At 46.2% G+C, this 20,427-nt stretch overlaps 9 non-coding genes across 9 annotated transcripts; all 9 read left to right on the top strand.

The window, feature by feature from the left end:
* Positions 1 to 223: 223 nt before the first annotated feature.
* Positions 224 to 414, top strand: LOC130322504 (U2 spliceosomal RNA). Its single transcript, XR_008868004.1, has one exon. It is a non-coding gene; the product is annotated as a U2 spliceosomal RNA (small nuclear RNA).
* Positions 415 to 2,507: 2,093 nt separating this feature from the next.
* Positions 2,508 to 2,698, top strand: LOC130322503 (U2 spliceosomal RNA). Its single transcript, XR_008868003.1, has one exon. It is a non-coding gene; the product is annotated as a U2 spliceosomal RNA (small nuclear RNA).
* A 2,110-nt stretch (positions 2,699 to 4,808) lies between these two features.
* LOC130322502 (U2 spliceosomal RNA) lies at positions 4,809 to 4,999 on the top strand. Its single transcript, XR_008868002.1, has one exon. It is a non-coding gene; the product is annotated as a U2 spliceosomal RNA (small nuclear RNA).
* Positions 5,000 to 7,078: 2,079 nt separating this feature from the next.
* On the top strand, positions 7,079 to 7,269 carry LOC130322501 (U2 spliceosomal RNA). The gene has a single exon (XR_008868001.1). It is a non-coding gene; the product is annotated as a U2 spliceosomal RNA (small nuclear RNA).
* Positions 7,270 to 9,365: 2,096 nt separating this feature from the next.
* Positions 9,366 to 9,556, top strand: LOC130322500 (U2 spliceosomal RNA). The gene has a single exon (XR_008868000.1). It is a non-coding gene; the product is annotated as a U2 spliceosomal RNA (small nuclear RNA).
* Positions 9,557 to 11,641: 2,085 nt separating this feature from the next.
* LOC130322499 (U2 spliceosomal RNA) lies at positions 11,642 to 11,832 on the top strand. The gene has a single exon (XR_008867999.1). It is a non-coding gene; the product is annotated as a U2 spliceosomal RNA (small nuclear RNA).
* Positions 11,833 to 13,928: 2,096 nt separating this feature from the next.
* LOC130322498 (U2 spliceosomal RNA) lies at positions 13,929 to 14,119 on the top strand. Its single transcript, XR_008867998.1, has one exon. It is a non-coding gene; the product is annotated as a U2 spliceosomal RNA (small nuclear RNA).
* A 2,085-nt stretch (positions 14,120 to 16,204) lies between these two features.
* LOC130322497 (U2 spliceosomal RNA) lies at positions 16,205 to 16,395 on the top strand. The gene has a single exon (XR_008867997.1). It is a non-coding gene; the product is annotated as a U2 spliceosomal RNA (small nuclear RNA).
* A 2,096-nt stretch (positions 16,396 to 18,491) lies between these two features.
* On the top strand, positions 18,492 to 18,682 carry LOC130322495 (U2 spliceosomal RNA). The gene has a single exon (XR_008867996.1). It is a non-coding gene; the product is annotated as a U2 spliceosomal RNA (small nuclear RNA).
* Positions 18,683 to 20,427: the final 1,745 nt, after the last annotated feature.

The following is a 20,427-nucleotide window of genomic DNA, read 5'->3' as shown; positions in this document are numbered from 1 at the left end:
TCCGGGTTATGGATTGCATTTAAAAAGGCCCCGTGGGAGTGCAATGGGCCCCTGTCTTGCTGCTTAGCAATAATGGTATGGGTTTAGGTTCTGCTGTGTGTACTGGTGGTTGACTGCCCCCCAGCCCAGAGTGTGCATGGAAAATTGTCTGGCAGCCTCCCTGACAGCAAGCAGTGATAGTGCCCATGAAGGGGACCTTGTTGGGCCCGCCCCTTTCACGGTTATCGCTTCTCGGCCTTTTGGCTAAGATCAAGTGTAGTATCTGTTCTTATCAGTTTAATATCTGATACGTCCCCTATCTGGGGACCATATATTAAATGGATTTTTGAGAACGGGGGCCGATTTCGAAGCTTGCTTCCGTCGCCCTATGCATTGACCCGATATGGCAGTATCTTCGGGTACAGTGCACCACCCCCTTACAGGGTTAAAAAGAAAGATTCCTACTTTCATTGCTACCTGCTTGCTGGCTAGCCAGCTAGCCAGCCCTGTGGGCCTTGCTGCTGCTGCAGCCAAAAAACAAAAGGTGGTGCTGCTGCTGCTTCTGCTGCTTCTGCTTCTGCTTGTGTCTGGCCCCTGTTGGAGCGTCCAGGCACAGGACTTCTGCTGCTGCTGACTAAATGGCCTCCTTAATTGGATCATTTGAGTAGCCAGCACACCTGTGCAGGTAGGGCATGACATGATAGGCAGCTGCCTTGATAGCGGGTGGGTGCTGAATGTTCCTAATTGACAAAATAAGATTAATGCTTATGAAGAAATATAAAATCTCATCCCTTCCCCAATATCGCGCCACACCCCTACCCCTTAATTCCCTGGTTGAACGTGATGGACATATGTCTTTTTTCGACCGTACTAACTATGTAACTATGTAACATAACATGGGGGGGGGGGGGGGGGGTCTCCTGGCTGTTCACACAGGTGTGTCATTGCTGTACATTGCCCATGCATTGCTTCTGTAGTATTGCAAAGGCAAAGACAAATGCTTCCAGCCATCCATTGCACTAATGGATTGGTCATCAGCTGGCTGTCTATGTCCCGCATCAATATAGACCAAAGTACAGAGGGTTAGGCTATGCTATTGTGCACCTACCTGATGCATCAGAAGGTGCGAGGCCCTTGCTAAATTCTGTGCACAGACTTTGAGATCTATGCTTTAGACTGTATCTAAACCTGCTCCAACATGGACTGACATTCTGGCCTACTTTCAGCCGATGCGACTTGTCTGTCGCTGAACAGTCGCTTTTTATGTATTCAGCACCTATGTATAATGTTGTAAAAATGCTCTAGAAGCTAAAGTCGCAGAAATGTCACACATATTTGGCCTGCAACTTTCTGTGCGACAAATTCAGACAGGAAAAATCAGTATAAATCCTTAGAAAATTATCCCCCAGTGTCTCCATCTGCTGGCGGTATTGAATAAGCATTGCTGCACTGATGGGGTATGCATTAGACGAAAAAAAAGAAGAAAAAGAAGAATAATACGCCCAGAAAAGAGGCGAAAAGGAGAAAAACGTAAAAAAACGTGAAAAAAAAGTAAGAGGAAGAGAAGGGAAAAAAAGGTGGAAATGGGTTTAAAAGTGATTTCGGCGGAGAAATATATATATATATATATATATATATATATATATATATATATATGCGCACACACACACATAGATATAAACGTATTCTCCGTTGAGATATTGCAGCCGCTGCTGTGTCCAGGCCCAGGAGCCTTAGCACTGTGCTGTGATGTCACTCAATACCACTGACATCACTAGGTGTAAACAACATCTCTCCTTTGCTGTGTATGTGACTATGGAGCTGTTTGGTGATGTCGTCTATTATGGCCTTCATAGAAGCAACAGGAGATTGTTGCATCCATCTTGAACCCTCAGAACTACAGTGCTATGATGTCACTCACTTCCACAGGCCTTGCAGAGTGTAAACAACAACAACCCAGCTTTGTTGTGTATGTAACCAAAGGGATTTGTGATGTCACCTAGAACCTTCACAGCAGCGACAGCTTTATGAGGAGCATCAGCACTGCTCTGCCTGAGCAGAACCATCACCGCCATAGGTTGTCAAATAACCCGGATTTAACCCACACAGGTAAGTCCAATGGGGTGCAGGCATGTCCTCTATGCTTACAGCTTCCCGTGGGTGTTGGTTTGATACCGTTTGGGGACAGCCAAGGAGGCATCTGCAGGCAACAAAGGTAGGTGTGTGCTTGTGTGTGTGTTTCCTATGCAGATCCTAAGCCCAGTGTCACATGCAAGTAGGAGGAGTAAGAAGGGTTCCTGGCAAATCCGGGTTATGGATTGCATTTAAAAAGGCCCCGTGGGAGTGCAATGGGCCCCTGTCTTGCTGCTTAGCAATAATGGTATGGGTTTAGGTTCTGCTGTGTGTACTGGTGGTTGACTGCCCCCCAGCCCAGAGTGTGCATGGAAAATTGTCTGGCAGCCTCCCTGACAGCAAGCAGTGATAGTGCCCATGAAGGGGACCTTGTTGGGCCCGCCCCTTTCACGGTTATCGCTTCTCGGCCTTTTGGCTAAGATCAAGTGTAGTATCTGTTCTTATCAGTTTAATATCTGATACGTCCCCTATCTGGGGACCATATATTAAATGGATTTTTGAGAACGGGGGCCGATTTCGAAGCTTGCTTCCGTCGCCCTATGCATTGACCCGATATGGCAGTATCTTCGGGTACAGTGCACCACCCCCTTACAGGGTTAAAAAGAAAGATTCCTACTTTCATTGCTACCTGCTTGCTGGCTAGCCAGCTAGCCAGCCCTGTGGGCCTTGCTGCTGCTGCAGCCAAAAAACAAAAGGTGGTGCTGCTGCTGCTTCTGCTGCTTCTGCTTCTGCTTGTGTCTGGCCCCTGTTGGAGCGTCCAGGCACAGGACTTCTGCTGCTGCTGACTAAATGGCCTCCTTAATTGGATCATTTGAGTAGCCAGCACACCTGTGCAGGTAGGGCATGACATGATAGGCAGCTGCCTTGATAGCGGGTGGGTGCTGAATGTTCCTAATTGACAAAATAAGATTAATGCTTATGAAGAAATATAAAATCTCATCCCTTCCCCAATATCGCGCCACACCCCTACCCCTTAATTCCCTGGTTGAACGTGATGGACATATGTCTTTTTTCGACCGTACTAACTATGTAACTATGTAACATAACATGGGGGGGGGGGGGGGGGGGGGGGTCTCCTGGCTGTTCACACAGGTGTGTCATTGCTGTACATTGACCATGCATTGCTTCTGTGGTATTGCAAAGGCAAAGACAAATGCTTCCAGCCATCCATTGCACTAATGGATTGGTCATCAGCTGGCTGTCTATGTCCCGCATCAATATAGACCAAAGTACAGAGGGTTAGGCTATGCTATTGTGCACCTACCTGATGCATCAGAAGGTGCGAGGCCCTTGCTAAATTCTGTGCACAGACTTTGAGATCTATGCTTTAGACTGTATCTAAACCTGCTCCAACATGGACTGACATTCTGGCCTACTTTCAGCCGATGCGACTTGTCTGTCGCTGAACAGTCGCTTTTTATGTATTCAGCACCTATGTATAATGTTGTAAAAATGCTCTAGAAGCTAAAGTCGCAGAAATGTCACACATATTTGGCCTGCAACTTTCTGTGCGACAAATTCAGACAGGAAAAATCAGTATAAATCCTTAGAAAATTATCCCCCAGTGTCTCCATCTGCTGGCGGTATTGAATAAGCATTGCTGCACTGATGGGGTATGCATTAGACGAAAAAAAAGAAGAAAAAGAAGAATAATACGCCCAGAAAAGAGGCGAAAAGGAGAAAAACGTAAAAAAACGTGAAAAAAAAGTAAGAGGAAGAGAAGGGAAAAAAAGGTGGAAATGGGTTTAAAAGTGATTTCGGCGGAGAAATATATATATATATATATATATATATATATATATATATATATATATATATATATATGCGCACACACACACATAGATATAAACGTATTCTCCGTTGAGATATTGCAGCCGCTGCTGTGTCCAGGCCCAGGAGCCTTAGCACTGTGCTGTGATGTCACTCAAAACCACTGACATCACTAGGTGTAAACAACATCTCTCCTTTGCTGTGTATGTGACTATGGAGCTGTTTGGTGATGTCGTCTATTACGGCCTTCATAGAAGCAACAGGAGATTGTTGCATCCATCTTGAACCCTCAGAACTACAGTGCTATGATGTCACTCACTTCCACAGGCCTTGCAGAGTGTAAACAACAACAACCCAGCTTTGTTGTGTATGTAACCAAAGGGATTTGTGATGTCACCTAGAACCTTCACAGCAGCGACAGCTTTATGAGGAGCATCAGCACTGCTCTGCCTGAGCAGAACCATCACCGCCATAGGTTGTCAAATAACCCGGATTTAACCCACACAGGTAAGTCCAATGGGGTGCAGGCATGTCCTCTATGCTTACAGCTTCCCGTGGGTGTTGGTTTGATACCGTTTGGGGACAGCCAAGGAGGCATCTGCAGGCAACAAAGGTAGGTGTGTGCTTGTGTGTGTGTTTCCTATGCAGATCCTAAGCCCAGTGTCACATGCAAGTAGGAGGAGTAAGAAGGGTTCCTGGCAAATCCGGGTTATGGATTGCATTTAAAAAGGCCCCGTGGGAGTGCAATGGGCCCCTGTCTTGCTGCTTAGCAATAATGGTATGGGTTTAGGTTCTGCTGTGTGTACTGGTGGTTGACTGCCCCCCAGCCCAGAGTGTGCATGGAAAATTGTCTGGCAGCCTCCCTGACAGCAAGCAGTGATAGTGCCCATGAAGGGGACCTTGTTGGGCCCGCCCCTTTCACGGTTATCGCTTCTCGGCCTTTTGGCTAAGATCAAGTGTAGTATCTGTTCTTATCAGTTTAATATCTGATACGTCCCCTATCTGGGGACCATATATTAAATGGATTTTTGAGAACGGGGGCCGATTTCGAAGCTTGCTTCCGTCGCCCTATGCATTGACCCGATATGGCAGTATCTTCGGGTACAGTGCACCACCCCCTTACAGGGTTAAAAAGAAAGATTCCTACTTTCATTGCTACCTGCTTGCTGGCTAGCCAGCTAGCCAGCCCTGTGGGCCTTGCTGCTGCTGCAGCCAAAAAACAAAAGGTGGTGCTGCTGCTGCTTCTGCTGCTTCTGCTTCTGCTTGTGTCTGGCCCCCTGTTGGAGCGTCCAGGCACAGGACTTCTGCTGCTGCTGACTAAATGGCCTCCTTAATTGGATCATTTGAGTAGCCAGCACACCTGTGCAGGTAGGGCATGACATGATAGGCAGCTGCCTTGATAGCGGGTGGGTGCTGAATGTTCCTAATTGACAAAATAAGATTAATGCTTATGAAGAAATATAAAATCTCATCCCTTCCCCAATATCGCGCCACACCCCTACCCCTTAATTCCCTGGTTGAACGTGATGGACATATGTCTTTTTTCGACCGTACTAACTATGTAACTATGTAACATAACATGGGGGGGGGTCTCCTGGCTGTTCACACAGGTGTGTCATTGCTGTACATTGACCATGCATTGCTTCTGTGGTATTGCAAAGGCAAAGACAAATGCTTCCAGCCATCCATTGCACTAATGGATTGGTCATCAGCTGGCTGTCTATGTCCCGCATCAATATAGACCAAAGTACAGAGGGTTAGGCTATGCTATTGTGCACCTACCTGATGCATCAGAAGGTGCGAGGCCCTTGCTAAATTCTGTGCACAGACTTTGAGATCTATGCTTTAGACTGTATCTAAACCTGCTCCAACATGGACTGACATTCTGGCCTACTTTCAGCCGATGCGACTTGTCTGTCGCTGAACAGTCGCTTTTTATGTATTCAGCACCTATGTATAATGTTGTAAAAATGCTCTAGAAGCTAAAGTCGCAGAAATGTCACACATATTTGGCCTGCAACTTTCTGTGCGACAAATTCAGACAGGAAAAATCAGTATAAATCCTTAGAAAATTATCCCCCAGTGTCTCCATCTGCTGGCGGTATTGAATAAGCATTGCTGCACTGATGGGGTATGCATTAGACGAAAAAAAAGAAGAAAAAGAAGAATAATACGCCCAGAAAAGAGGCGAAAAGGAGAAAAACGTAAAAAAACGTGAAAAAAAAGTAAGAGGAAGAGAAGGGAAAAAAAGGTGGAAATGGGTTTAAAAGTGATTTCGGCGGAGAAATATATATATATATATATATATATATATATATATATATGCGCACACACACACATAGATATAAACGTATTCTCCGTTGAGATATTGCAGCCGCTGCTGTGTCCAGGCCCAGGAGCCTTAGCACTGTGCTGTGATGTCACTCAATACCACTGACATCACTAGGTGTAAACAACATCTCTCCTTTGCTGTGTATGTGACTATGGAGCTGTTTGGTGATGTCGTCTATTACGGCCTTCATAGAAGCAACAGGAGATTGTTGCATCCATCTTGAACCCTCAGAACTACAGTGCTATGATGTCACTCACTTCCACAGGCCTTGCAGAGTGTAAACAACAACAACCCAGCTTTGTTGTGTATGTAACCAAAGGGATTTGTGATGTCACCTAGAACCTTCACAGCAGCGACAGCTTTATGAGGAGCATCAGCACTGCTCTGCCTGAGCAGAACCATCACCGCCATAGGTTGTCAAATAACCCGGATTTAACCCACACAGGTAAGTCCAATGGGGTGCAGGCATGTCCTCTATGCTTACAGCTTCCCGTGGGTGTTGGTTTGATACCGTTTGGGGACAGCCAAGGAGGCATCTGCAGGCAACAAAGGTAGGTGTGTGCTTGTGTGTGTGTTTCCTATGCAGATCCTAAGCCCAGTGTCACATGCAAGTAGGAGGAGTAAGAAGGGTTCCTGGCAAATCCGGGTTATGGATTGCATTTAAAAAGGCCCCGTGGGAGTGCAATGGGCCCCTGTCTTGCTGCTTAGCAATAATGGTATGGGTTTAGGTTCTGCTGTGTGTACTGGTGGTTGACTGCCCCCCAGCCCAGAGTGTGCATGGAAAATTGTCTGGCAGCCTCCCTGACAGCAAGCAGTGATAGTGCCCATGAAGGGGACCTTGTTGGGCCCGCCCCTTTCACGGTTATCGCTTCTCGGCCTTTTGGCTAAGATCAAGTGTAGTATCTGTTCTTATCAGTTTAATATCTGATACGTCCCCTATCTGGGGACCATATATTAAATGGATTTTTGAGAACGGGGGCCGATTTCGAAGCTTGCTTCCGTCGCCCTATGCATTGACCCGATATGGCAGTATCTTCGGGTACAGTGCACCACCCCCTTACAGGGTTAAAAAGAAAGATTCCTACTTTCATTGCTACCTGCTTGCTGGCTAGCCAGCTAGCCAGCCCTGTGGGCCTTGCTGCTGCTGCAGCCAAAAAACAAAAGGTGGTGCTGCTGCTGCTTCTGCTGCTTCTGCTTCTGCTTGTGTCTGGCCCCTGTTGGAGCGTCCAGGCACAGGACTTCTGCTGCTGCTGACTAAATGGCCTCCTTAATTGGATCATTTGAGTAGCCAGCACACCTGTGCAGGTAGGGCATGACATGATAGGCAGCTGCCTTGATAGCGGGTGGGTGCTGAATGTTCCTAATTGACAAAATAAGATTAATGCTTATGAAGAAATATAAAATCTCATCCCTTCCCCAATATCGCGCCACACCCCTACCCCTTAATTCCCTGGTTGAACGTGATGGACATATGTCTTTTTTCGACCGTACTAACTATGTAACTATGTAACATAACATGGGGGGGGGGGGGGGGGGGTCTCCTGGCTGTTCACACAGGTGTGTCATTGCTGTACATTGACCATGCATTGCTTCTGTGGTATTGCAAAGGCAAAGACAAATGCTTCCAGCCATCCATTGCACTAATGGATTGGTCATCAGCTGGCTGTCTATGTCCCGCATCAATATAGACCAAAGTACAGAGGGTTAGGCTATGCTATTGTGCACCTACCTGATGCATCAGAAGGTGCGAGGCCCTTGCTAAATTCTGTGCACAGACTTTGAGATCTATGCTTTAGACTGTATCTAAACCTGCTCCAACATGGACTGACATTCTGGCCTACTTTCAGCCGATGCGACTTGTCTGTCACTGAACAGTCGCTTTTTATGTATTCAGCACCTATGTATAATGTTGTAAAAATGCTCTAGAAGCTAAAGTCGCAGAAATGTCACACATATTTGGCCTGCAACTTTCTGTGCGACAAATTCAGACAGGAAAAATCAGTATAAATCCTTAGAAAATTATCCCCCAGTGTCTCCATCTGCTGGCGGTATTGAATAAGCATTGCTGCACTGATGGGGTATGCATTAGACGAAAAAAAAGAAGAAAAAGAAGAATAATACGCCCAGAAAAGAGGCGAAAAGGAGAAAAACGTAAAAAAACGTGAAAAAAAAGTAAGAGGAAGAGAAGGGAAAAAAAGGTGGAAATGGGTTTAAAAGTGATTTCGGCGGAGAAATATATATATATATATATATATATATATATATATATATATATATATGCGCACACACACACATAGATATAAACGTATTCTCCGTTGAGATATTGCAGCCGCTGCTGTGTCCAGGCCCAGGAGCCTTAGCACTGTGCTGTGATGTCACTCAATACCACTGACATCACTAGGTGTAAACAACATCTCTCCTTTGCTGTGTATGTGACTATGGAGCTGTTTGGTGATGTCGTCTATTACGGCCTTCATAGAAGCAACAGGAGATTGTTGCATCCATCTTGAACCCTCAGAACTACAGTGCTATGATGTCACTCACTTCCACAGGCCTTGCAGAGTGTAAACAACAACAACCCAGCTTTGTTGTGTATGTAACCAAAGGGATTTGTGATGTCACCTAGAACCTTCACAGCAGCGACAGCTTTATGAGGAGCATCAGCACTGCTCTGCCTGAGCAGAACCATCACCGCCATAGGTTGTCAAATAACCCGGATTTAACCCACACAGGTAAGTCCAATGGGGTGCAGGCATGTCCTCTATGCTTACAGCTTCCCGTGGGTGTTGGTTTGATACCGTTTGGGGACAGCCAAGGAGGCATCTGCAGGCAACAAAGGTAGGTGTGTGCTTGTGTGTGTGTTTCCTATGCAGATCCTAAGCCCAGTGTCACATGCAAGTAGGAGGAGTAAGAAGGGTTCCTGGCAAATCCGGGTTATGGATTGCATTTAAAAAGGCCCCGTGGGAGTGCAATGGGCCCCTGTCTTGCTGCTTAGCAATAATGGTATGGGTTTAGGTTCTGCTGTGTGTACTGGTGGTTGACTGCCCCCCAGCCCAGAGTGTGCATGGAAAATTGTCTGGCAGCCTCCCTGACAGCAAGCAGTGATAGTGCCCATGAAGGGGACCTTGTTGGGCCCGCCCCTTTCACGGTTATCGCTTCTCGGCCTTTTGGCTAAGATCAAGTGTAGTATCTGTTCTTATCAGTTTAATATCTGATACGTCCCCTATCTGGGGACCATATATTAAATGGATTTTTGAGAACGGGGGCCGATTTCGAAGCTTGCTTCCGTCGCCCTATGCATTGACCCGATATGGCAGTATCTTCGGGTACAGTGCACCACCCCCTTACAGGGTTAAAAAGAAAGATTCCTACTTTCATTGCTACCTGCTTGCTGGCTAGCCAGCTAGCCAGCCCTGTGGGCCTTGCTGCTGCTGCAGCCAAAAAACAAAAGGTGGTGCTGCTGCTGCTTCTGCTGCTTCTGCTTCTGCTTGTGTCTGGCCCCTGTTGGAGCGTCCAGGCACAGGACTTCTGCTGCTGCTGACTAAATGGCCTCCTTAATTGGATCATTTGAGTAGCCAGCACACCTGTGCAGGTAGGGCATGACATGATAGGCAGCTGCCTTGATAGCGGGTGGGTGCTGAATGTTCCTAATTGACAAAATAAGATTAATGCTTATGAAGAAATATAAAATCTCATCCCTTCCCCAATATCGCGCCACACCCCTACCCCTTAATTCCCTGGTTGAACGTGATGGACATATGTCTTTTTTCGACCGTACTAACTATGTAACTATGTAACATAACATGGGGGGGGGGGGGGGGGGTCTCCTGGCTGTTCACACAGGTGTGTCATTGCTGTACATTGCCCATGCATTGCTTCTGTAGTATTGCAAAGGCAAAGACAAATGCTTCCAGCCATCCATTGCACTAATGGATTGGTCATCAGCTGGCTGTCTATGTCCCGCATCAATATAGACCAAAGTACAGAGGGTTAGGCTATGCTATTGTGCACCTACCTGATGCATCAGAAGGTGCGAGGCCCTTGCTAAATTCTGTGCACAGACTTTGAGATCTATGCTTTAGACTGTATCTAAACCTGCTCCAACATGGACTGACATTCTGGCCTACTTTCAGCCGATGCGACTTGTCTGTCGCTGAACAGTCGCTTTTTATGTATTCAGCACCTATGTATAATGTTGTAAAAATGCTCTAGAAGCTAAAGTCGCAGAAATGTCACACATATTTGGCCTGCAACTTTCTGTGCGACAAATTCAGACAGGAAAAATCAGTATAAATCCTTAGAAAATTATCCCCCAGTGTCTCCATCTGCTGGCGGTATTGAATAAGCATTGCTGCACTGATGGGGTATGCATTAGACGAAAAAAAAGAAGAAAAAGAAGAATAATACGCCCAGAAAAGAGGCGAAAAGGAGAAAAACGTAAAAAAACGTGAAAAAAAAGTAAGAGGAAGAGAAGGGAAAAAAAGGTGGAAATGGGTTTAAAAGTGATTTCGGCGGAGAAATATATATATATATATATATATATATATATATATATGCGCACACACACACATAGATATAAACGTATTCTCCGTTGAGATATTGCAGCCGCTGCTGTGTCCAGGCCCAGGAGCCTTAGCACTGTGCTGTGATGTCACTCAATACCACTGACATCACTAGGTGTAAACAACATCTCTCCTTTGCTGTGTATGTGACTATGGAGCTGTTTGGTGATGTCGTCTATTACGGCCTTCATAGAAGCAACAGGAGATTGTTGCATCCATCTTGAACCCTCAGAACTACAGTGCTATGATGTCACTCACTTCCACAGGCCTTGCAGAGTGTAAACAACAACAACCCAGCTTTGTTGTGTATGTAACCAAAGGGATTTGTGATGTCACCTAGAACCTTCACAGCAGCGACAGCTTTATGAGGAGCATCAGCACTGCTCTGCCTGAGCAGAACCATCACCGCCATAGGTTGTCAAATAACCCGGATTTAACCCACACAGGTAAGTCCAATGGGGTGCAGGCATGTCCTCTATGCTTACAGCTTCCCGTGGGTGTTGGTTTGATACCGTTTGGGGACAGCCAAGGAGGCATCTGCAGGCAACAAAGGTAGGTGTGTGCTTGTGTGTGTGTTTCCTATGCAGATCCTAAGCCCAGTGTCACATGCAAGTAGGAGGAGTAAGAAGGGTTCCTGGCAAATCCGGGTTATGGATTGCATTTAAAAAGGCCCCGTGGGAGTGCAATGGGCCCCTGTCTTGCTGCTTAGCAATAATGGTATGGGTTTAGGTTCTGCTGTGTGTACTGGTGGTTGACTGCCCCCCAGCCCAGAGTGTGCATGGAAAATTGTCTGGCAGCCTCCCTGACAGCAAGCAGTGATAGTGCCCATGAAGGGGACCTTGTTGGGCCCGCCCCTTTCACGGTTATCGCTTCTCGGCCTTTTGGCTAAGATCAAGTGTAGTATCTGTTCTTATCAGTTTAATATCTGATACGTCCCCTATCTGGGGACCATATATTAAATGGATTTTTGAGAACGGGGGCCGATTTCGAAGCTTGCTTCCGTCGCCCTATGCATTGACCCGATATGGCAGTATCTTCGGGTACAGTGCACCACCCCCTTACAGGGTTAAAAAGAAAGATTCCTACTTTCATTGCTACCTGCTTGCTGGCTAGCCAGCTAGCCAGCCCTGTGGGCCTTGCTGCTGCTGCAGCCAAAAAACAAAAGGTGGTGCTGCTGCTGCTTCTGCTGCTTCTGCTTCTGCTTGTGTCTGGCCCCTGTTGGAGCGTCCAGGCACAGGACTTCTGCTGCTGCTGACTAAATGGCCTCCTTAATTGGATCATTTGAGTAGCCAGCACACCTGTGCAGGTAGGGCATGACATGATAGGCAGCTGCCTTGATAGCGGGTGGGTGCTGAATGTTCCTAATTGACAAAATAAGATTAATGCTTATGAAGAAATATAAAATCTCATCCCTTCCCCAATATCGCGCCACACCCCTACCCCTTAATTCCCTGGTTGAACGTGATGGACATATGTCTTTTTTCGACCGTACTAACTATGTAACTATGTAACATAACATGGGGGGGGGGGGGGGGGGGTCTCCTGGCTGTTCACACAGGTGTGTCATTGCTGTACATTGACCATGCATTGCTTCTGTGGTATTGCAAAGGCAAAGACAAATGCTTCCAGCCATCCATTGCACTAATGGATTGGTCATCAGCTGGCTGTCTATGTCCCGCATCAATATAGACCAAAGTACAGAGGGTTAGGCTATGCTATTGTGCACCTACCTGATGCATCAGAAGGTGCGAGGCCCTTGCTAAATTCTGTGCACAGACTTTGAGATCTATGCTTTAGACTGTATCTAAACCTGCTCCAACATGGACTGACATTCTGGCCTACTTTCAGCCGATGCGACTTGTCTGTCGCTGAACAGTCGCTTTTTATGTATTCAGCACCTATGTATAATGTTGTAAAAATGCTCTAGAAGCTAAAGTCGCAGAAATGTCACACATATTTGGCCTGCAACTTTCTGTGCGACAAATTCAGACAGGAAAAATCAGTATAAATCCTTAGAAAATTATCCCCCAGTGTCTCCATCTGCTGGCGGTATTGAATAAGCATTGCTGCACTGATGGGGTATGCATTAGACGAAAAAAAAGAAGAAAAAGAAGAATAATACGCCCAGAAAAGAGGCGAAAAGGAGAAAAACGTAAAAAAACGTGAAAAAAAAGTAAGAGGAAGAGAAGGGAAAAAAAGGTGGAAATGGGTTTAAAAGTGATTTCGGCGGAGAAATATATATATATATATATATATATATATATATATATATATATATATGCGCACACACACACATAGATATAAACGTATTCTCCGTTGAGATATTGCAGCCGCTGCTGTGTCCAGGCCCAGGAGCCTTAGCACTGTGCTGTGATGTCACTCAAAACCACTGACATCACTAGGTGTAAACAACATCTCTCCTTTGCTGTGTATGTGACTATGGAGCTGTTTGGTGATGTCGTCTATTACGGCCTTCATAGAAGCAACAGGAGATTGTTGCATCCATCTTGAACCCTCAGAACTACAGTGCTATGATGTCACTCACTTCCACAGGCCTTGCAGAGTGTAAACAACAACAACCCAGCTTTGTTGTGTATGTAACCAAAGGGATTTGTGATGTCACCTAGAACCTTCACAGCAGCGACAGCTTTATGAGGAGCATCAGCACTGCTCTGCCTGAGCAGAACCATCACCGCCATAGGTTGTCAAATAACCCGGATTTAACCCACACAGGTAAGTCCAATGGGGTGCAGGCATGTCCTCTATGCTTACAGCTTCCCGTGGGTGTTGGTTTGATACCGTTTGGGGACAGCCAAGGAGGCATCTGCAGGCAACAAAGGTAGGTGTGTGCTTGTGTGTGTGTTTCCTATGCAGATCCTAAGCCCAGTGTCACATGCAAGTAGGAGGAGTAAGAAGGGTTCCTGGCAAATCCGGGTTATGGATTGCATTTAAAAAGGCCCCGTGGGAGTGCAATGGGCCCCTGTCTTGCTGCTTAGCAATAATGGTATGGGTTTAGGTTCTGCTGTGTGTACTGGTGGTTGACTGCCCCCCAGCCCAGAGTGTGCATGGAAAATTGTCTGGCAGCCTCCCTGACAGCAAGCAGTGATAGTGCCCATGAAGGGGACCTTGTTGGGCCCGCCCCTTTCACGGTTATCGCTTCTCGGCCTTTTGGCTAAGATCAAGTGTAGTATCTGTTCTTATCAGTTTAATATCTGATACGTCCCCTATCTGGGGACCATATATTAAATGGATTTTTGAGAACGGGGGCCGATTTCGAAGCTTGCTTCCGTCGCCCTATGCATTGACCCGATATGGCAGTATCTTCGGGTACAGTGCACCACCCCCTTACAGGGTTAAAAAGAAAGATTCCTACTTTCATTGCTACCTGCTTGCTGGCTAGCCAGCTAGCCAGCCCTGTGGGCCTTGCTGCTGCTGCAGCCAAAAAACAAAAGGTGGTGCTGCTGCTGCTTCTGCTGCTTCTGCTTCTGCTTGTGTCTGGCCCCTGTTGGAGCGTCCAGGCACAGGACTTCTGCTGCTGCTGACTAAATGGCCTCCTTAATTGGATCATTTGAGTAGCCAGCACACCTGTGCAGGTAGGGCATGACATGATAGGCAGCTGCCTTGATAGCGGGTGGGTGCTGAATGTTCCTAATTGACAAAATAAGATTAATGCTTATGAAGAAATATAAAATCTCATCCCTTCCCCAATATCGCGCCACACCCCTACCCCTTAATTCCCTGGTTGAACGTGATGGACATATGTCTTTTTTCGACCGTACTAACTATGTAACTATGTAACATAACATGGGGGGGGGGTCTCCTGGCTGTTCACACAGGTGTGTCATTGCTGTACATTGACCATGCATTGCTTCTGTGGTATTGCAAAGGCAAAGACAAATGCTTCCAGCCATCCATTGCACTAATGGATTGGTCATCAGCTGGCTGTCTATGTCCCGCATCAATATAGACCAAAGTACAGAGGGTTAGGCTATGCTATTGTGCACCTACCTGATGCATCAGAAGGTGCGAGGCCCTTGCTAAATTCTGTGCACAGACTTTGAGATCTATGCTTTAGACTGTATCTAAACCTGCTCCAACATGGACTGACATTCTGGCCTACTTTCAGCCGATGCGACTTGTCTGTCGCTGAACAGTCGCTTTTTATGTATTCAGCACCTATGTATAATGTTGTAAAAATGCTCTAGAAGCTAAAGTCGCAGAAATGTCACACATATTTGGCCTGCAACTTTCTGTGCGACAAATTCAGACAGGAAAAATCAGTATAAATCCTTAGAAAATTATCCCCCAGTGTCTCCATCTGCTGGCGGTATTGAATAAGCATTGCTGCACTGATGGGGTATGCATTAGACGAAAAAAAAGAAGAAAAAGAAGAATAATACGCCCAGAAAAGAGGCGAAAAGGAGAAAAACGTAAAAAAACGTGAAAAAAAAGTAAGAGGAAGAGAAGGGAAAAAAAGGTGGAAATGGGTTTAAAAGTGATTTCGGCGGAGAAATATATATATATATATATATATATATATATATATATATATATATGCGCACACACACACATAGATATAAACGTATTCTCCGTTGAGATATTGCAGCCGCTGCTGTGTCCAGGCCCAGGAGCCTTAGCACTGTGCTGTGATGTCACTCAATACCACTGACATCACTAGGTGTAAACAACATCTCTCCTTTGCTGTGTATGTGACTATGGAGCTGTTTGGTGATGTCGTCTATTACGGCCTTCATAGAAGCAACAGGAGATTGTTGCATCCATCTTGAACCCTCAGAACTACAGTGCTATGATGTCACTCACTTCCACAGGCCTTGCAGAGTGTAAACAACAACAACCCAGCTTTGTTGTGTATGTAACCAAAGGGATTTGTGATGTCACCTAGAACCTTCACAGCAGCGACAGCTTTATGAGGAGCATCAGCACTGCTCTGCCTGAGCAGAACCATCACCGCCATAGGTTGTCAAATAACCCGGATTTAACCCACACAGGTAAGTCCAATGGGGTGCAGGCATGTCCTCTATGCTTACAGCTTCCCGTGGGTGTTGGTTTGATACCGTTTGGGGACAGCCAAGGAGGCATCTGCAGGCAACAAAGGTAGGTGTGTGCTTGTGTGTGTGTTTCCTATGCAGATCCTAAGCCCAGTGTCACATGCAAGTAGGAGGAGTAAGAAGGGTTCCTGGCAAATCCGGGTTATGGATTGCATTTAAAAAGGCCCCGTGGGAGTGCAATGGGCCCCTGTCTTGCTGCTTAGCAATAATGGTATGGGTTTAGGTTCTGCTGTGTGTACTGGTGGTTGACTGCCCCCCAGCCCAGAGTGTGCATGGAAAATTGTCTGGCAGCCTCCCTGACAGCAAGCAGTGATAGTGCCCATGAAGGGGACCTTGTTGGGCCCGCCCCTTTCACGGTTATCGCTTCTCGGCCTTTTGGCTAAGATCAAGTGTAGTATCTGTTCTTATCAGTTTAATATCTGATACGTCCCCTATCTGGGGACCATATATTAAATGGATTTTTGAGAACGGGGGCCGATTTCGAAGCTTGCTTCCGTCGCCCTATGCATTGACCCGATATGGCAGTATCTTCGGGTACAGTGCACCACCCCCTTACAGGGTTAAAAAGAAAGATTCCTACTTTCATTGCTACCTGCTTGCTGGCTAGCCAGCTAGCCAGCCCTGTGGGCCTTGCTGCTGCTGCAGCCAAAAAACAAAAGGTGGTGCTGCTGCTGCTTCTGCTGCTTCTGCTTCTGCTTGTGTCTGGCCCCTGTTGGAGCGTCCAGGCACAGGACTTCTGCTGCTGCTGACTAAATGGCCTCCTTAATTGGATCATTTGAGTAGCCAGCACACCTGTGCAGGTAGGGCATGACATGATAGGCAGCTGCCTTGATAGCGGGTGGGTGCTGAATGTTCCTAATTGACAAAATAAGATTAATGCTTATGAAGAAATATAAAATCTCATCCCTTCCCCAATATCGCGCCACACCCCTACCCCTTAATTCCCTGGTTGAACGTGATGGACATATGTCTTTTTTCGACCGTACTAACTATGTAACTATGTAACATAACATGGGGGGGGGGGGGTCTCCTGGCTGTTCACACAGGTGTGTCATTGCTGTACATTGACCATGCATTGCTTCTGTGGTATTGCAAAGGCAAAGACAAATGCTTCCAGCCATCCATTGCACTAATGGATTGGTCATCAGCTGGCTGTCTATGTCCCGCATCAATATAGACCAAAGTACAGAGGGTTAGGCTATGCTATTGTGCACCTACCTGATGCATCAGAAGGTGCGAGGCCCTTGCTAAATTCTGTGCACAGACTTTGAGATCTATGCTTTAGACTGTATCTAAACCTGCTCCAACATGGACTGACATTCTGGCCTACTTTCAGCCGATGCGACTTGTCTGTCGCTGAACAGTCGCTTTTTATGTATTCAGCACCTATGTATAATGTTGTAAAAATGCTCTAGAAGCTAAAGTCGCAGAAATGTCACACATATTTGGCCTGCAACTTTCTGTGCGACAAATTCAGACAGGAAAAATCAGTATAAATCCTTAGAAAATTATCCCCCAGTGTCTCCATCTGCTGGCGGTATTGAATAAGCATTGCTGCACTGATGGGGTATGCATTAGACGAAAAAAAAGAAGAAAAAGAAGAATAATACGCCCAGAAAAGAGGCGAAAAGGAGAAAAACGTAAAAAAACGTGAAAAAAAAGTAAGAGGAAGAGAAGGGAAAAAAAGGTGGAAATGGGTTTAAAAGCGATTTCGGCGGAGAAATATATATATATATATATATATATATATATATATATATATATATATATATATGCGCACACACACACATAGATATAAACGTATTCTCCGTTGAGATATTGCAGCCGCTGCTGTGTCCAGGCCCAGGAGCCTTAGCACTGTGCTGTGATGTCACTCAATACCACTGACATCACTAGGTGTAAACAACATCTCTCCTTTGCTGTGTATGTGACTATGGAGCTGTTTGGTGATGTCGTCTATTACGGCCTTCATAGAAGCAACAGGAGATTGTTGCATCCATCTTGAACCCTCAGAACTACAGTGCTATGATGTCACTCACTTCCACAGGCCTTGCAGAGTGTAAACAACAACAACCCAGCTTTGTTGTGTATGTAACCAAAGGGATTTGTGATGTCACCTAGAACCTTCACAGCAGCGACAGCTTTATGAGGAGCATCAGCACTGCTCTGCCTGAGCAGAACCATCACCGCCATAGGTTGTCAAATAACCCGGATTTAACCCACACAGGTAAGTCCAATGGGGTGCAGGCATGTCCTCTATGCTTACAGCTTCCCGTGGGTGTTGGTTTGATACCGTTTGGGGACAGCCAAGGAGGCATCTGCAGGCAACAAAGGTAGGTGTGTGCTTGTGTGTGTGTTTCCTATGCAGATCCTAAGCCCAGTGTCACATGCAAGTAGGAGGAGTAAGAAGGGTTCCTGGCAAATCCGGGTTATGGATTGCATTTAAAAAGGCCCCGTGGGAGTGCAATGGGCCCCTGTCTTGCTGCTTAGCAATAATGGTATGGGTTTAGGTTCTGCTGTGTGTACTGGTGGTTGACTGCCCCCCAGCCCAGAGTGTGCATGGAAAATTGTCTGGCAGCCTCCCTGACAGCAAGCAGTGATAGTGCCCATGAAGGGGACCTTGTTGGGCCCGCCCCTTTCACGGTTATCGCTTCTCGGCCTTTTGGCTAAGATCAAGTGTAGTATCTGTTCTTATCAGTTTAATATCTGATACGTCCCCTATCTGGGGACCATATATTAAATGGATTTTTGAGAACGGGGGCCGATTTCGAAGCTTGCTTCCGTCGCCCTATGCATTGACCCGATATGGCAGTATCTTCGGGTACAGTGCACCACCCCCTTACAGGGTTAAAAAGAAAGATTCCTACTTTCATTGCTACCTGCTTGCTGGCTAGCCAGCTAGCCAGCCCTGTGGGCCTTGCTGCTGCTGCTGCTTCTGCTGCTTCTGCTTCTGCTTGTGTCTGGCCCCTGTTGGAGCGTCCAGGCACAGGACTTCTGCTGCTGCTGACTAAATGGCCTCCTTAATTGGATCATTTGAGTAGCCAGCACACCTGTGCAGGTAGGGCATGACATGATAGGCAGCTGCCTTGATAGCGGGTGGGTGCTGAATGTTCCTAATTGACAAAATAAGATTAATGCTTATGAAGAAATATAAAATCTCATCCCTTCCCCAATATCGCGCCACACCCCTACCCCTTAATTCCCTGGTTGAACGTGATGGACATATGTCTTTTTTCGACCGTACTAACTATGTAACTATGTAACATAACATGGGGGGGGGGTCTCCTGGCTGTTCACACAGGTGTGTCATTGCTGTACATTGACCATGCATTGCTTCTGTGGTATTGCAAAGGCAAAGACAAATGCTTCCAGCCATCCATTGCACTAATGGATTGGTCATCAGCTGGCTGTCTATGTCCCGCATCAATATAGACCAAAGTACAGAGGGTTAGGCTATGCTATTGTGCACCTACCTGATGCATCAGAAGGTGCGAGGCCCTTGCTAAATTCTGTGCACAGACTTTGAGATCTATGCTTTAGACTGTATCTAAACCTGCTCCAACATGGACTGACATTCTGGCCTACTTTCAGCCGATGCGACTTGTCTGTCGCTGAACAGTCGCTTTTTATGTATTCAGCACCTATGTATAATGTTGTAAAAATGCTCTAGAAGCTAAAGTCGCAGAAATGTCACACATATTTGGCCTGCAACTTTCTGTGCGACAAATTCAGACAGGAAAAATCAGTATAAATCCTTAGAAAATTATCCCCCAGTGTCTCCATCTGCTGGCGGTATTGAATAAGCATTGCTGCACTGATGGGGTATGCATTAGACGAAAAAAAAGAAGAAAAAGAAGAATAATACGCCCAGAAAAGAGGCGAAAAGGAGAAAAACGTAAAAAAACGTGAAAAAAAAGTAAGAGGAAGAGAAGGGAAAAAAAGGTGGAAATGGGTTTAAAAGTGATTTCGGCGGAGAATATATATATATATATATATATATATATATATATATATATATATATATATATGCGCACACACACACATAGATATAAACGTATTCTCCGTTGAGATATTGCAGCCGCTGCTGTGTCCAGGCCCAGGAGCCTTAGCACTGTGCTGTGATGTCACTCAATACCACTGACATCACTAGGTGTAAACAACATCTCTCCTTTGCTGTGTATGTGACTATGGAGCTGTTTGGTGATGTCGTCTATTACGGCCTTCATAGAAGCAACAGGAGATTGTTGCATCCATCTTGAACCCTCAGAACTACAGTGCTATGATGTCACTCACTTCCACAGGCCTTGCAGAGTGTAAACAACAACAACCCAGCTTTGTTGTGTATGTAACCAAAGGGATTTGTGATGTCACCTAGAACCTTCACAGCAGCGACAGCTTTATGAGGAGCATCAGCACTGCTCTGCCTGAGCAGAACCATCACCGCCATAGGTTGTCAAATAACCCGGATTTAACCCACACAGGTAAGTCCAATGGGGTGCAGGCATGTCCTCTATGCTTACAGCTTCCCGTGGGTGTTGGTTTGATACCGTTTGGGGACAGCCAAGGAGGCATCTGCAGGCAA

This window comes from Hyla sarda, unplaced genomic scaffold, assembly GCF_029499605.1.
Source record: "Hyla sarda isolate aHylSar1 unplaced genomic scaffold, aHylSar1.hap1 scaffold_2348, whole genome shotgun sequence".
NCBI lineage: Eukaryota > Metazoa > Chordata > Amphibia > Anura > Hylidae > Hyla > Hyla sarda.
The sequence above is the reverse complement of the archived record's forward strand: the minus strand, read 5'-3'. Positions and strand labels throughout refer to the sequence as shown.